We start from the raw sequence: 10,484 nt of genomic DNA, 5'->3' as shown, positions 1-10,484 counted from the left end.
TAATATTATATACCATTACGGCGGCGGCGGCGGGGCGGGTGGCGGTGTAGAGAGGGGTATGAGGAGGCGACGGAGCGCCGGTCACAGTAAACTATAGCGGACAGGATGTGAAAAAAGCGGCGGCGGTGGAGGCAACTTGGGCGGCGACGGCGGCCGAGGATATTTTGTATCTCGTCACGTGGCAACGCCGCGGTCGTCGCCGAGCGGCGCACCAACACCATCTGGATCGAAGCCGGCCAAGCACGAAGGTCGTCTGTGGGTCGCGCGGCGGCGGCGGTGGCGGCGGCTCGGCTTCGCCGGCAAACCGACACTGTACCGAGCGAGCGCGGCGCCGCCGATCGCAGTAGCAGTGCTCCGGTCGTCCAGACCTCCCGATACACGCGCGCGCATGCTCTTCCAATCCACCGCCGCCGTCGTCCGGTGCGAATGATAATAATAATAATAATAATACAAAAAAATCACAACAACAACAACATTTACACACATAATACACGTCGCGCCGAGAGCACATTTCACGCTTTCATTCATTCTTCCGGCCAGCTCACCGGTAGTAATAATATAATATAACAGGATATATACCCGAAAGTTGGGCATAGTCATTATTGCATTGTATCCGCTTAAAATATCTAACACGGCCATAAGAAAAAGCTCTCGAGCCGCGATTTCGCCGGTCCGACGGTTTGTCGCCAGTGCAGGAGTTTGTGCTAAACGCGGTGCGACATCAAACCATAAAAACACTTATCGTATCGGATAAGCAAATAATCATATCTCGATAAGCGCAGGCCGCAGACGCGCGCGCGGTCGGCTCGGGGGAGAACGTCGCGAGCGGGATCGGTCGTGAGCCGCAACCAGGAGCGGAACAGTAGCAGCAGCACCAGCACCACAGCAGCACCAGCATCAGCCAAAGTTCTAACCGTGTGCTGCCGACGACGTGAACGGTCAGCGGGCCCCATTATGACCACAGGTTAGTCAAAATCAGCCGTCCTTATGTTATTCGCGGGCGTCCTTTATTTGGCACGTTTTGTTGTAACGGACGTCCTTATATAGCTTATACGTAGATCGCTCCATCAGTCCGAAATCCGGTATTTTACATTATTGCGGGTCGCGAGCGATGTACGCGCAGACCGCGTCTGGGCAATGTTGTTGCATACACAAACATAATATTATAATACGAAACAGAGCCGTATTGACGACCACCCCCAGAGATGCTGCAAGTCGAAGTCGGCAATAATGTTATAAATTATTAACAAATATTGTACTTTTAAGCGTAAAAAAACTGGAATAAAATAAAAAAAAAATATGTAGCCGGCGTATTATTCCACGTGGGAGACGCTATATATATATTTACATATAAATGTATATACGTATACGCATCGGCTCTGTGTACGTTTTTTCAAGGTTTTCGAAGTGCGCGCGCGCCGGCCACCGTATCGCCGGCGTTAACAGTCGCACGCCGGCGTCACATTATTTTGTATACCCGGTGTGCGGTAACCCTTGGCAACGCGGTCGTAAACGTTGCGTCGCGTTCTGCCATCCTACGACGGCACATCAACACTAAAAACAAAAAAAAAAAAAAATAATATTATAAAGTACACAGACATCACGAACGCCATGTCGACGTATTATGATGATAGTAATACGGTTTTATAGCGCCAAAAAACGGTATTAAACCTCGATACCATATTTGCATAATGATCGTGCTTTGAGCGAGGGGAAGGAGGGGAAATAAAACGAAAATACGGCGTGTTATCGCCACCACGACGCACGCGCGTTTTTCCCGCGTGCCCTCGTCAAAAGCCTGCGGGAGTAATAACCCCGCGCGGTGGCGAGACCACCGTTGGTGCGCGCGTGTAGGACTACCCTGGTCGGTAACGGTTTTATTGTTACTATTTGTATAGGTACATGGTCAACGCGAAGGGTTAAACCTGTACATGCGTCACTCTGGACAGACCTCGCATAATGTACGTGCGGTAAAACGTTGTTTTTTGTTTTTGTATGCAAATTTAGATAGGAAATACTTATTATGGACACGGTAAACACCTTTTGCGTGGCACCTTTTACTATATTTTTAACGGAAACCTAGTGATATTATTTATGCATTACTGCATTGGGGGCGGGGAAAAAGTTAAAACGATTTTTTATGATTTGCCTGTTTTGACCTCAATGAAATTGTGAGAACTGCTCGAAATATTTGACTCTAGTGACACTTGGATTATATTTTAGTTGTAATAAAATACACAATTTGAAGTAAATACCTAGGTGTGTTAAACCTGATGGAAAATATTTAATGTTACCGCACTATCTATACGTTACAAAAAGTATAGGCCTTATAGTAATAATATACGTAAGCAAATGCGATATGCGTAACATTTATGATCAAGTTTTTTCATTATTTATATAACATTGTTTTTCATATCTATTAATTAGTGGAATTATTTGTTGACTCTCGTTTAAAAATATTTTTTGAAACATAATTAAACATTATTATATGTTACATAAACCAATATCTGGTAGAACGTTTTTGTAATGTTATTTAATTTGTAAAAAATAAAATCATATCAAACTTTAACAATAATTATTGTTAGTTACATCATCCACCAAATGTTTTATATTAATTATCTAAAAATATTACGTTACGTTTTGTGCACATGTGTTATTTGACACTCACACCATTATTATAATTTATATTTTATAGTGTAAATAAGTAATCGTAAAAATAATTGTATATTAATAATTATATTATATGAATTATAATATATTATAAAGTATAAGTACCTTATAATATTTTATTTAAATCAATGATTAATATTTAAAAATATTTGATCCTCATCACTTAAGTCAACTGTACTTATTGACTAAATGAATAAACTGTATAAATTAAATTATGCAATTTTCTACATTTTTTTCTAAATTTCGTTAAAAATGTTAAAAAAATGTGTGTTATGTTTTTAAATTTTTATTTATTTTTCTATAAAATCGTCAAAATTTATTTATCACATAACCAATATAATATAAAATTATTTTGTTTACATTTATATGATATATTATAGTTTTAAACCGAAATTAACTATTCATTTATGAACCGTTAACTCGGAATCATCTGTTTTATTATACACATTAATATACGTATTGAGTGTAGAATTAAGCTATACTAAAAATAATAAAAAAAATCAAACTATTGTGATTATAAGACTGCATGTCGATGAAAAAATAATCGTTAGTACATATTTTTAATCTAGTAAATATAGACCATAATTAATTCATTATTATTATTTTTTTAATATTAATAATACATAATAATTGCGTAATAACAATTTAAAACAATTGTATTTTGAATTATTTTCACTATGAAACTATATTTATATACTTAATTGTTTTTTTAAGTTCAAACTGATTTATAGAGACAGTAACACGAACAAATTTAAATAATTGTTTATATTATTAAAAAAAAAAAGTTGAATGAAAGACAATAAAAAAAAAATGTGAATTTGGTTTATTTTAAAATGTTTAACATTTAATACAATGACTTTAAGGTCAGACAAAAGTGATAAAAGTTGTCTTAAGAAGAAATAAAATATTCTTTTATTGTTTTCAAGACACATATATGCTTTAAATCACATATTAAAAAACTATGCTAACAACATTCTAAGTTATATATATTTTTTTTATATTATTGTCCAGATTGTCCTTGAAAAGAGAAAAACCATCAATTCAATCTACAATATTTTTTTATCCATAATCTATAAAGTATAATATATGAATAGTTTATAAGTTTACCGTGTATAGTTTAGATAAGGAAATAAAAATTATCAAGTTTAAAAGCAAAGGTGAAGAGAACATTTCATTTATGTGGAAGATAGAAACAATATAAAATACAATTTATACAATTTTGTTAAATAATTGACTATAATTAATTATACTATAGTTAAAAATATGTAATATGTTTAAATATCTACAATTATTAAACATAGAAAATTATTTTATGCTATAATAATTATAGTTTTTGATCATCATTCTTCCAAAAACTTGATCTATATAGCTTTAACTGTATGTGTTAAATAAGAAACTAAATTATTTTTCTTAAATATATATGCTAATATCAAAATTACACAGTGTACTGGTTTAAAGTTCAAAGTATTTTATTGTTTACGTTTAATAATTCTTCAGGTCAGTGAAGAATAAATCTGATAGAATTTATGGATTATACAGGTACTTTTTTTTAGATAAGATAACTTTCTTGAATAAATAATTATTGGTTGTCATTAAGAAGATTGGTTGAAAAGCCAAGGGTATAAAATATAAGACAATAAACTATGCAAACAAAAGTGTTAAAATACACAATATTTTGTAGAGAGAAAAATAATAATTACAAATTCAATTTATCATTGAACTATAAAAAAACACTTATTAAATTTAAATACTCGTATATTATACATACTTATAAAATATATAGACCATTTATTATTTAACAAGTGAAAATAAATTAAAGTTGAAGTGTGCACCTATATTAAACATTATAGATTCTAAAACAAGTAGTTCTAGAGTCCATAAACGACAAAAATATTGTTTTTTATAACGATGGTATGTGTAACTTAACTTATCATTAATAATAATTAGGTTGTGTTTTTGATGTAAAAGGTAATTGAGTAGTTGTTTTGTGATGATGCGTTAAACATTTAGTTACAAATAATAAAATTAAGATAATAGGCACATATTACATAACGTGTTAATGTATTTTGAATTGAGTACGTTATTGTTTAATCTATTTAATCAATTACGTTTATTATATCGTTCAAATTTTGTGATTTAAAATATGAGATATTGTATGTAGTGTTTAAAGTAATTAAAATTTATTAATTTATTAAAACTTAAAAATAATTATGATTAAAATGATAAAAATAAAATTTTCTTCGAAAATATATTGTGCTGATACAATTGACAAATAATAAGTCACCTTCAAGACATTTTTTATGATACTAAATAGTTCAAATATTGAAATTGCATGATTTTTGATGATTTTTTAATTTAGTAACCTCAATAATTTTATGAAATTAAATGTTAAATATTATTCAATATTGTATATAATATATATTATCATAATATTATATTTTAAAATATTCGTTATGGATATTATATTGTTACATTTTCATTAAGATTTACGAGATCGTACTTAATTTAAACTGTACTTACTTAAAAATAAATGTGAACTGTTTTTTACTTTTTCAAGATTTTAAATACCGACACTAAAATAAGATATAGAATTGATTGTAAAGAGTATTTTAGAAGCCGGTTAGTCCAAATTTAAAACAAATCATTAAACTGCGTGTAATACAAATAATACGAATAAAAATATCAATATAAATTATAATATGATAATATGACAACTGTTATATGTATTAATTGTATTAATAACTAATAAAATAAAATACAATAATTTAATTGATTATGATTTATAAACTTAACTTTTATAATATATTATTAACCATTTATTTTTAAAATAGAACAAATAAAGTGTATAATTATATAATATAAATAATTAAAATAAATGCATATATTTTTAAATATATATCATTAATACTGCTCCCTCTAATTAGATGTTTTTAAATGATATAAGACCACACTACACAGTGGTATTCTAGAAACTTTTTAATGTTGATGTAAATATTTATATATCGTACATATACTATGTTTTAGGTTTTTACTTGTTTATCTAGATATATAAAAATGATAGTATATTCTTTAAATTAACTAAATTTCTTGATTTAAATAAATGGGTTACTCTAGAGTTGAAATTAACTTCGAATTTTTAATATGAAAATAAGCGGTCTATTAAAGTAAAAGTAATTTTAAATTTAATGATTCTTGTTTAAGCAGTAAGTCTCTTTCCCAGAATAAGCCACATTCTTATACTATATGTAAGTATAATAATACTGTTTCCGATTTTTTATCCTGGAAGTCGTTTTTAATAAAATTAGTTAGCGTTTACACTTGTTCATATCATTTTATAAACAATTCTGAAAACAATTTGTTTCACTATAAAGGATTTTACTATTAGAGGCTGAATTCGTTTCAAGAGAATCATTTCGAAGATCTGTTTACAATTGACAGAAGCGATATGAGCCCAAAATCATAGATTATTTATGTACTCCTAAAATTATTTGGTTTTAGTATAGCAACAATCTTTGTTTCTCGTAATGATTTCTGAATAATTTTGAAATATTAAACTAGATGGAGTTTGTCGATTTAAAATTTTAATAAGTGTAAATGTTTGGCATATATAACGTCAAATATGTATTTTCATATATCAGAATTACTTCTAACTTATACTAAATCAGTTTTATGTGTTAGTTACATAGTACATAAATATTTAAACTTTAAACACAATAAAAAAAACCATTCTAAAGAAAAATTTTTAAAATATTTTAAAGCAATACAAAATGTAACAAATTTAAAAAAAGTTTGTAATACAGGTATCTTCCTTTTAATGTCTATATAACCTAATTTAAGATAAAGATAAAAATAAGGTAAATTATCTAAATATATATTTATTTTATATATATGAATCAAAACTGTGTTTTAATTATGTATATTATATCGTACACGTACCTTTTAAATTATAAGTTAATCGTTAATTTTGTTCTATAATATTGTAAATCTATTTTCTCTATTACTTGGTGTGATAAATAAATAATATTGATATACATTTTATTTTCATAGTATGTATACTATGGTAGAAATTTAAAAAAGTTGAAAATACACAATTGACAGTTCAAAAGAGAATTTGAAAATAAATCTTTATTTTTCCAAGAATATAAAACATTTTTTGATGAAATAAAGCAACGCAATATGCCTGATTTTTTTTTTAAACCATTTTAAATGTTTATTCTGTGGAGCAGTTATATAATTGTTTTCTGTATATACACAAAAAATGTTTTTAATGTTATATGAATTATGAAAAAAATATTTAATTATCTTTCTAAAACTAAAAATAAACTTAATAATTTACCACTTACAATTATAGCTCTAAAAATTAAATACATATAAATATTAGATAATATTAAAATATAATATATACATAAATTACATTTGTGTGTGGTTGTAAACATTGTTCTTATTTCTATGTATATATCTTTGTAATAATTAACTAGTTTGATTTAATAATGTAACAAAATCGTATTAAATATACTGCTGTAAAATTAATAACCATTAAAAATTAGACTTTTATTTCAGAATATTTTCTATTCATAAATAGGAATTGTAAATTTTTTCATTGATTATTTAATATTTATAAATTGAGGAATGGACGCAGTTGATATACATATTCAAGTTCATGACCTTGTCATAAAATATGATTTTTCTTAAGTATATTATAATTTATAATTAACAAAAAAGTAATACGCAAATCAATTCAATCGGTTTATTATTTTAATTAAAGAATTCTCAATTTTCAATTGTATTTAAAAAGCGTTCTTAAAAAATGAAATTGTTGTAATGTAATACAATCTATCATACATTCATCAATTATTTTTTTTAGTTTTAGTGTTGAATAACATGAAAACAACTTATTTATTTGCCATAACACTAAAAAAAAGTTTGGTTTTAATATTTAATTGCGTCAAATTAAATGTAAGTATGCAACATAAAAATTGCATACAAGACATGGGTTTCGATATAATATCTCTTACATTATTCAATTTCATGAGCATAAGTCAGATTAATAAAATAGGTGCATAAATATTGTGCTGAGCATGATTGAGAATATAATTATTAAATCTCTTCAAAGAATTCTCACGTTATAGTTTACACTCTAAGACACCGTATATTTAAATTTTATTTTAATGAGTTCTCGTAAGATAAAACATGTAAGTGGACACTACAACGATTGTTATTTGTAAGTACGTATGTATACTGAAATACATTAGGTACACAATAAAAATTATTTGAATTTGAGTTCGCAAACGTTAATTCGAAGCAAAAAACTTATGGGCGCACTTTTATATTGTTCACATATTTTAGATAAGCGTTTTCCACCTCATCATCAATGGCTGTAACGTTTTTTTCTTCATATCATACACTAATTTATTCAAAAATACTTATGCAATATATAAAATATATGTGTAGTTATTAATAGTCACCCTCCGCACTCCACTTACCACATGGCCATAGGTACGCTCTTGATTTTGATTTTAGATATATTAATTGCTATTAATTATTATTGTTTGAAGTGCTTAAAGCTTAGTAGGCTCGTGTTGTACTAGATAAATTATAAATATAAATATAATATTCACGGGCACATACATGGCAAACATACATAATTATAATACTATAATAATATTATGCGAATGTAACTATTGGTAAATGAATAAAAAATTCAAATTTATACATTAGTTTTAACAATGATTACACGCGTTGGTTACACAGGATCTGCATTTTTAGACAACAGACGCGACGTACGAAAACGCCGAAATAGAAATCGGATAAAAGTGGCCGAGAACAAACCAATACAACGATCGTGACAAACAAGAACGTAATAATAGTAATATCTACATGAATAAAATATTATTGAAACGCATATTATAGTTGTATATTATAAGTTATAACATCTCGCGTATAATATGCATTAATCAAGTTATCAACAGCAGCAGCTGCTGGTTGGACTATAACCCGAGTGCGTTTGCATTTGAATACACAAATGTGCGTATAATATTGTAAGTAGGCACCTCTCTATATTACCTGCCGTCTTGCTTGCTCTCTAAAACAGCTATAATATGATATTTATTGTATTATTTCGTATGCATGAGTCAAATCAAAATTTTGAACTGAAATGTGTGTCGAGATGAAATGTCTTATGAAATGTTGTACGTGAGAACGACAGTTCACAAATACTTATAATAATAAAGTTAATGACCACCGGTGACTGACTCTAATTGAGCGCGTACGCCTATTTAAAGTCGCATCGTATAAATAATATTATTTAATCACCATTCATAAATCAGTACAATTAACACACTCGTTTATTATTATTATTATCAGATAATTAATTAGATGAAACGTTTTTGTAAACTAATATTTCGGAAAATATTCAAACACTTAACCACCATTTCTACTCAGAAATACGAAAAATAATATAGGAAATACTTTAATATTTTAACTAAACACACACACAAGAAAAAAAAAATATGTATCCAAAAATGTATATTAAAATCAGAAAGTTTTTTCCTGAATAAGTAATCGATTGTAAAGTTTTGATCTGAAGTTATGAAAATGCTCTTTGTTCATGATTTATGATCGTATCAACACACTTGTTTTATAATGTAACCAATCGTATACTGTAGTTTTTCTGATAAAAGAGGCCTTTATACTGCACCTACTCAATCAGTGTAAAACGAAATGTACGATGTGGGGAATAACTTGAACAGTAATAATATTAATATAAAACAGGAAGACCGTTAAACACAGACCGTCAAAGTCCAAATATAGATACGCATCAAAAACGAAAAAAAAACACACATTACACATGCTCATATTGTACATAGTTTTATACGACGTTTAATGACCTGCGAAATTCTCTTCCTGAGACTATGACATAGTCCTTGTGCTCGTGTCCACTATATACATAAACATTATATATATATATATTTATATGTATTTATGCAGTTAATACCGAGTGATTCGTCGCCGCCACTGTCAAACCAATTTATTATTGTTATACGAATGCGAGTTATAAGGCACGATGGGTCTATTAAAAACACATCAATTTTGGTAAAACGAAATCGCCACACTCGTCATAAACGGGGAACAGCTCACTCACAGTATATATACATGAATATTATATAGCACGACGTACTAAAATAATATATTGTTCATGTGTTATGAATTATGGCAATAGTGATGAACGACACGCGTTAAACACTTTGCCCACGCAAAAATATCTTCTAATTCGTATTTGTCTTAATTCACAGAGACTCGAGATAATTTCGTCGTTGTATTATTAAACAATAAAAGGTCCTCAGTGGTGAATGAAGTAAAGTGCGTGTGAAGTGGTAAAGGGGTAGTAATGCTACGTTCTTAGATGCATCACAGCCTCTTCGGTCAACAATTTGATAGGATATCTTGCACAGTAGAATATAGACAGTTTAGATTTTTTATGAATTTGATTTATTACGTATATTTTCATTTTCACTTAAGTGTGTAGATAATTTCTTATGTTTAATGTCCATCAGCTATTAATCATATTTTATTACCGTCACAGGAATACTCTGAAATAGGGTACCGATCGAACGGTAAATGGTCATCATTCATCGATTATTGAGAACAATATCATTGACTAGAATACTTTGACATCTTTATAGATTTATCTATGTTAGATATTTCTCTGGTATAAACATGCAATATTTTCTAAAATTATTTGTGTAGTTCTGACTTGGAAAATACTTATGCTTACTTATTACTAACCTGACTTATGAGAAATCAAACAAATTTAC

General features: G+C 28.9%; 1 protein-coding gene across 1 annotated transcript in view; it reads left to right on the top strand.

Moving 5' to 3' along the window:
- Nucleotides 1-276: 276 nt before the first annotated feature.
- LOC132920403 (solute carrier organic anion transporter family member 74D-like) overlaps nt 277-10,484 on the top strand; it is a 38,910-nt gene continuing 28,702 nt past the window's right edge. The window contains exon 1 of the mRNA XM_060982780.1: nt 277-964. The gene's annotated coding sequence lies outside the window, so the exon portion shown is untranslated. The remainder of the gene's footprint in view (nt 965-10,484) is intronic.

Source organism: Rhopalosiphum padi, chromosome 1 (assembly GCF_020882245.1).
Source record: "Rhopalosiphum padi isolate XX-2018 chromosome 1, ASM2088224v1, whole genome shotgun sequence".
NCBI classification, from domain to species: domain Eukaryota; kingdom Metazoa; phylum Arthropoda; class Insecta; order Hemiptera; family Aphididae; genus Rhopalosiphum; species Rhopalosiphum padi.
Note: the sequence above shows the minus strand (reverse complement) of the source record. Positions and strands in the feature narration are given on the sequence as shown.